Source organism: Tiliqua scincoides, chromosome 12 (assembly GCF_035046505.1).
Source record: "Tiliqua scincoides isolate rTilSci1 chromosome 12, rTilSci1.hap2, whole genome shotgun sequence".
Classification (NCBI taxonomy): domain Eukaryota; kingdom Metazoa; phylum Chordata; class Lepidosauria; order Squamata; family Scincidae; genus Tiliqua; species Tiliqua scincoides.
In genome coordinates, this window is record NC_089832.1 from 12,284,956 (window position 1) to 12,292,770 (window position 7,815).

The following is a 7,815-nucleotide window of genomic DNA, read 5'->3' on the forward strand; positions in this document are numbered from 1 at the left end:
TAAGAACTTGCACATTCCAAGATGGTGGCACCTGGGAGAGCCGGAAAGAAGCCCCCATGGAAGAAGGGTGCCATGACTACAGTAAATTTGGGGACCACTGAGCTAGACTGACTAGTGGTTGGACTTGTTATAACACAGGTTCACCAGGTGCTTCCAACCCTGAATACCACATTTCTCAATATCATAAACATGTATCTTTTCAAATCCATCTTGAAAGTGGACCAAAGTTCTATTAGAGTTCATTTCACATCAGTACACACACAGAGAAAAATGGGAAGAGAAAAAGTTTAGAAGTTAATATCATGCACCAGTAACATTTCCATGATGATATGAGACGCATCCTGTAATTAGAGACACTCTATTAATAATGTTACCAAAATACACTTCAAGACATCTAAAGAAATTTCAGAGTTGTTTAAAATTTCAGAGCCCCCCAAAGAGAAGAGAAAGCAGGCTGAATTTGCATTTTTCTGTTCAGTCTAGAACTGTTTTGCCTCCAGCACAGCCAGTTTTAGATTAATTAGGCAAAACCCCTTTTAATTAATGAGACATCCCATCAGAAAGAACTTGAAGCTGAGTTCACCTTGCAGAGGACAATATACTGGGCACTACCTTCTATTGAATCAGACTGTTGGTCCACTTAGCTCATAAATGTTTACAGTGACCATCAGTGGTTCTCTAGGATTTCAAATGGGTGCTCTTCCAGCCCTACCAGAAGGTTTAGCCAGGAATTGAAACAGGGACCATGTCCAGACAAAGTACATGTTCTAGAACTGAGCACCAATCCGATCCCCTTGAGATGTGAACACTAATTTCACTTTCACAGTCTCCCCGATCTTGTTCATGCAGTCTAAGAGCCCAATCCTAGGCACATGCACTCAGACATAAACCCCATTATAGTCAATGGGCTTACTCTCAAGTAAATATGGATAGGAGTGCAGTTTAAGCCCCAGGTTCTTGCCCAAAGACAACACCCGTATCTCCGAATACACTCTGCTACTTTATCTCCTGCCCTGCTGCTCTCCAAGTTCCTGCACTGACCATATAAATACATGGAAATACATATAAACAAATGCCCTATAAATAAATATAATACAAGCTGTGGCATACATGTGCTCCATGGGGCTTACTCCCAGGAAGGTGTGTATAGGATTGTAGGCTCAGAACACTGAGGCTGTAAGTCTATCCACACTTACCTGGAAGTAATGCCATTGATTATAATGGGACTTATTTCTGAGTAGACATGCATTAGTACTGGGCTCTTTTTGTTTCTTTTCACTTTATTACCAGGATGTCGTGAGAATGGATGATGGCCGGATCCCAAAGGATCTCCTCTATGGAGAACTCGTGCAAGGAAAGCGCCCTACAGGTAGACATCTGCAAGAGGGATCTGAAGGCCTTAGGGATGGACCTCAACAAGTGGGAAACCCTGGCCTCTGAGCGGCCCGCTTGGAGGCAGGCTGTGCAGCATGGCCTTTCCCAGTTTGAAGAGACACTTTGCCAACAGTCTGAGGCTAAGAGGCAAAGAAGGAAGGCCCATAGCCAGGGAGACAGACCAGGGACAGACTGCACTTGCTCCTGGTGTGGAAGGGATTGTCACTCCTGGATTGGCCTTTTCAGCCACACTAGACGCTGTGCCAGAACCACCTTTCAGAGTGCGATACCATAGTCTTTCGAGACTGAAGGTTGCCAATACAATACAATATTACCAGGAAGGGAACCTAGATCTGTCTGCATGCAAAATGTGTTGTCTACAACTTAGCTATATCATCCTTTCCAATAGTACATTGATAGAGCAATAGCTAAACCAGACAATTATGGACCATCTCTGGAATAAAACACAAAGTAAAGGAACAGCCCTCACAACGACTGACAGGAACCCCTTAAGAAATTGTCTTTTTAAAACTCATTTTGCCTAATTGGAAATTTCTCACGTGTTTCTGCTAGGAAGGAGCCCTGAAATTCACTGCAAATTTTGAAAATTTAGTGCCAACACTACTGTTAGCTGCAGTTTAAAGCTTTGAACTGAGGGAGGGACAAGATTGAGACATACAGAATTATGTGGGGGGAGGGGGTGGATGGATAGAGGGATGTTCTTTTTCCTTCTTACACAACATCAGAACATGGGAAAGCCACTAAAATTGAGTGTTGGGAGAGTCAGGACAGAAAAGAAAATATTTCCTTACCCAGCATGTAATTAGTCTGTGGAACTCCTTGTCACAGGATGTGGCAATGGCATCTGGCCTAGATGCCTTTAAAAGGGATTGGACAAATTTCTGGAGGAAAAATTCATCACAGGTTACTAGCCATGATGGGTATGTGCAACCTCCTAATTCAAAAGTAGTCTACCTCAGAATGCCAGATGCCAGGGAGGGCACAAGGATGCAGGTCTCTTGTGTGCTCCCGGACGCAGCTGGTGGGCCACTGTCAGATACAGGAAGCAGGTTAGATGGGCACTAGACCTGATCCAGCAGGCTCGTGTTCTTATGGGAGAGATCTGTGGCTTAGTGTATTTTTGTTTGGCTTCTCCACGGGACTGTAGCATCCATTGCATGCACCCTGCAATCACAGCAACATATGGAAAGATTTCCTTTCCCATCTCTTCTTCGCTATGTCTTGGTTTAGGCCTGAATGTACGTAGCTGGCTCTAGCTGTCATAAAGTGCTTTTCGATGACTTGGGGTGAAAGGAGCACCAGCTGCAAGTCCTGTGTCCCTGCTGACACCAGTGGGATCCGGACCTGTGGCTGACGTTCTGCACTGGGCAGTGCAGGGGTAGGGAGGAGGGTGGATCAGGCCTGGGTGTGGGTTGGAGGTCTCTGCCATATCCTAAACCCCATGTGGAGCCTAAAAGTTATATTTGGGGTTTTTTGGACTTGGGCCTGGCGCAAATCCAAGCAGCCCAATTGAGCAGACTGGGGCTCAACACGAAGTAAGGTAACAAATGTTCCCTTACCTCAAGGAAACCTCCAGACCGCTCAGTTCCAGTGCTGGATACAATGCAGGCTGTTGCTAGATAGAATTGGGCAGTGAATTTGTTTTTTCCCCTCAGTTCACCTGTATCTGATTCTGGTTATAGATGCTGCAGGGGGAGGAAGTTGCTATTTTTTGTCCCCATTTGACATAGGTCTGTAGCATCGATTGCATGTGCCGTGCAATCCCAGCAACAGATGTAAAGATTTCCTTCCTGCCTCCTTGTCTTTGGCTTGATCTAACAGCTTGGAGTTCAGGCTTGTGTGTATGTTGCTGTTATAAATCTAACCCCACTGAATTTGTTTTCTCCTCATTTCACCTGTATCTTCTTCTGGTTATAGATGCTTCAGTGGGAGGCAGTTGCTGTTTTTTTTTGTCCCCATTTGACATTCTCTCCTGAGTATTTTGATAGTGGATCAGAGTGCATACACATGGCTTGTTAGGATGAAAAGTATGTGTGTCTAATCTCACCTTGAGAAGTGACCTTTTCTCTGCACACCAGGTAATTCCAAACATCTTTCTTGTGAAAAGATATGATTCCACCATATCCTTAACCTTCAGAAAGGTTCTGGGCTTCTGAGCTTACTTTTTGTTGACTTGAGTAAGTAGAGAGCAAAAGCATAAAAATACATTTTTTTGGTATTTTTTTTTCCTTTTGGTAACATATATAACAGTGGTTTCCAAACAGCAGCTGTTACCCTGCAGATGCCCAATCTCATCTGATCTCGGAAGCTAAGCAGGGTCAGGCCTGGTAAGTACTTGGATGGGAGACTGCCTGGGAATACCGGGTGCTGTAGGCTTATACCATAGTCTTTCGAGACTGAAGGTTGCCAACCAGTTTCCAAACAGTGGGTCAGGAGCCACTGGTGGGTCACAACTTGATTTTTGGTGGATCACCAAAGGGTGATAGAAAGATTGCCTCAACTCCTGAAGCTATTAAAAAATCAGATTTGGTAGTTGCTAATTGTTTCCGCACTGTCCAATGAACACTCGAGACAACAGATATGGGAGAAAGGGCAACTTTATTTCATGTTACCAAGAGAAGCAGAGGCTGAGACCTGCAGCATCTGAGGCAGCAAAAGCCCCTGTGGTGTGGGGAGGGACCTCTGGGCGGTACCAGAAACCTCTGCCCCCAGGCGGGCATGCACCCGACTCCAAGTCGCACCCCGCTGCTGGGACAGCTCGTCTCATCCATGTCTATCCCTTAAGGGGAAGGCAGCCGGACCACAGACTGCACCACCTCGAGCCGCTGAGCTGAGGTGTGCCCCGCGGTCCTGGCCAGGGCCCCACCTCGTGCCGCCAAGCCCCTGAGGACTGAAATAGGGTTCTGCCCTGCCTATGCCGCCTGAAGGTGCATGCCAAAGTCCCATTCACGCCTCCTAACCTGCACCACCTGCCACAAGGAGGGGTCAGCCTAGCGCTTGACCCCCCCCGCTCCCAAACAGGGGCAGAAGCGACTTAAGGCCGTCCTGCAGGTCCTTAAGAAATATGCCTGCACCTTTCTCTGACAAATGAACACACATCGCCCCTGTACAGGTAAGGTAGCGACAGCACAATTGCAAGATGCATTACCACGCTGCCACCAGCACAAGACACCAAGCCACCAATGCCCTTGGTGATTTTCCTGCGCATCCTTTCAATCTTAGTGCAGCAGGAGGCCCTGCGCCATCCACAACGCTGCAAGAGGTCCGACCAGGCAGTACCAGGCGGTACCAGGCAGCCAACGCATAAGGGTGCTGATGTCCTCACAGGCTCTGCTCATCAGAGCCAGACCAGACCTCCTGCAAAGGTCATTCTCGCCCAGGTGGAGCACCCAAAACGTCTGGTTGGTGGTTCACATTCAGTAACTTCATCAACGCGGGCAGCAGCTGGCCCCATCTCATCCCCTTCTTGGCTAACCAAGCGACCTGCACTGCCGGGCTGAGGCCCAAGTGCGATCTGAGGGGGGTTGCAGCCGCACTCTTACAGGCCCAAAAAGACCATGGAGTGGCCGCAGATTAATATGTGTACAGGGCTACCACAGTGTCCTGCAAAATGAAAGCAGAGATGTTAATGCAAGGTATCCCTGCTGCTGCTGCCGCAGCTTAACACGCACCCTGGGCCACCACAGCATCCTGCAAGATGAAAGCAGAGAGGTTATAGCAAGGCATCCTCTCCAACGCTGCTCCCCCACAGATTGGGGAATGCCCGGAACACCAGAGTCACTGAAGTGAACCGTGTAATACTGGTCGACAGAACATTACCCCTTTCCCGGGTGGGGGCAGAGCACCCATTAAACGGTTGCTAATAGAATGCCCCCTCTCAAAGAAGGGGCCACAAATCCGTAAGGGAGGTTGTAACCAAACATTGCCCCTCCCCCAGGAGCCGGGACAGTGCACCCATTAAGTGGGCTGGTAACAAAACATCACCCCTCTCTAAGAAGAAACGGCTATGCGGGTTGTTAACAGAAACCTCCCCTCTTCCAAAGGCCTAGTGGCCTTTCAAAAGGCCCCTTTCAAAAGGAGGAAGAGGGCTGGGTCTGTCCCCTTTCAAAAGGTCCATTGTGGCTGCCAGACCCCACCCCCTTCACCTCCCCCTTGGGGAGGGGCTGGACTCTCGTGTCCCGGCCAGGCAAAACAAACTCCGAACACCTCTTTAATTGGGTGATCGGGATTACCCTGCAAAGAGCTCAGCTCCTGCAGTTTGAGGGTCTTTTCCCGGTTATTATTACTTATAAATAAGTAAATAAATAAAATATTATTTCTTTCTAGATCTCCTTTTCAAAAATCTGATAAACCTAGGTGGGTCTCGATAGAATGTTGTTTAAAAAGTGGGTCCCAATGCTAAAAAGTCCGGGAACCACTATATATAATCAAAGGTGTAATTTGCACAATGTATATAACATTTTTTGATTTTTCTACATGTGCACTTGATTACGGGCAGTTGAATGTGGGGACCAACTCCAATGGGGGAAAAAAGGTTCTGTGTAAGGCAGCAATTTTCAACATTTTCATTTCATGGCACATGGACAAGGTGCTAAAATTATCAAGGCACAGAGGAGGCTCATGTCCTCCAATGGCTCTACTAATACTCTCCCAAATTCCTGTGGCACACCTGCAGACCATTTGTGGTACACCAATGTACTGTGGCACACTGAAAATCACTGGTGTAAGGTGATGCAAGGTTATATGGAAGTTCTGCCTGGGCTGTTGAAAGTGCAATGGCCCATTTGGGCCTGCTAGTCATCATATAATGTTGGATGTGTGAGCTGTCTCATGGATGTGGAAGTGATTCATTAGAGCAGGTGTGTCAAACTCTTTTTATACAGAGGGCCAAATAGCATTCATCATGTCTGCTGAGGGATGAAAGTGATGTCATTAGACAGAAAGTGAGGTCATTAAACATGTCATAACCAAAAATAAACACTTTCTCTCACTTAGCTGCAAATGACAGAAGAGAAAACATGCAAATCTTGATCATATTTCAAGATAAGGGACAGCCCAATTTTCAGGTGGACTGCACTTTCAGCAGTAACACCTCAGCACTGCTCAGAAGCTGAGAGCCTGAGTGCAGGATAAAAAGCTTTCGAGGTCCACATCTGGCCCCCAGGCCTTATGTTTGACACCCCTGCATTAGAGCAGGGAGTACAAGCATTGACTTAAAATAATATAACCTGTGCCTAATGCAGGATGTCAAACTTGTTTCATACAGGGGGGCAAAGTTAGCATTCATGGGGCCTGCTGAGGGCCGACAATGACATCATTAAGCAAATGATGGCCAGAAATAAGCACTTTGTTCTCACACAGAAACTCATTGGCTGCAAACAACAGAAGAGAAAATGTGCAAATCATGTTCCCATTTTCAAGATATAAGAGAGTCCAATTATCTTGCTGGGAGAGCTCAGTTATAAAGGGGGCTGGTGAAATGCTTTCCGGGGGCTGCATTTGGTCCATGGGCTTTATGTTTGACACCCCCAGACTTATACATCCCTGACAGTTCCCTAAACAACCTTTACTTGCAAAGGTCTGAAATATTCCATGGTCCTGTCGCCCAGGAACTAACCCTATAGCGAGAACACCTGGGCAGGAGGTGACAGGCAGGATAGGGGACTCCGCACCCCCCGAACGGGCAAGAGCCTGGGGTTGCCGGAGGGGCGGGAAGATGGGAGCCCGCCGCCTTGGAGAGCTGTGATGGAGCCCGCTGCCCCCGCACGGCTGCCCATTGGGCAGGGAGCCAGCTGAGGGAGCAGCCACACGGCCGCGGCTACGCCGCACCCGCACGCTGAGGCGGGGATAGGCGGCCTTATAGGGAGGCAGGCCGAGATCTTCCTGGAAGGGGCAGAGACTGGAGGGGTGGACACTGGGCTCATAAGGAGCCCGGCCATGAAGGAGCCTCCCCAGGCTGCTCAGCTAGGAAGGAGAGGCCACGCAGGCAAGGATGACCTGTGCCATCCTCGTGGCCAGAGATGGGGGACCCTGCAAGAGGGAACTGGGGCAAGGACCCCTCAGGAATACTCAGGACCAAGGGGAGCAACAGGAGAGCCCCTGAGAGCCAGGGCAGGCAGGGGGAAGGAGCCCCAGGCTCACCCCCACCAGGAGACTCCGGGAGGTCATCCCAATCAACCCCCTCCGTCTGGGTAAAACTCCGGGAAGTAACTAGGTCTCATCAAGAACAGAGAGCAAGGGGTTCCTCCAGAGACTCTGGGGCAGAGCAGTACTCTCCTGGGGCCAGCGATCCAGTGGGCTAAGACCTGTGGCTCGCCCCTCAACCTCCTTCTTCACCTGAGGCCAAGACCGCCCGACAGAGTCATGTTCTTGCTAAGCACCCTCGAGACCTGTGATGCAACACGGACTCTGGACAACATA

The 7,815-nt window shown here is 48.7% G+C and overlaps 1 pseudogene; it reads left to right on the top strand.

Moving 5' to 3' along the window:
• The first annotated feature begins 3,654 nt into the window (after positions 1–3,654).
• LOC136663416 (5S ribosomal RNA) lies at positions 3,655–3,771 on the top strand (annotated as a pseudogene).
• Positions 3,772–7,815: the final 4,044 nt, after the last annotated feature.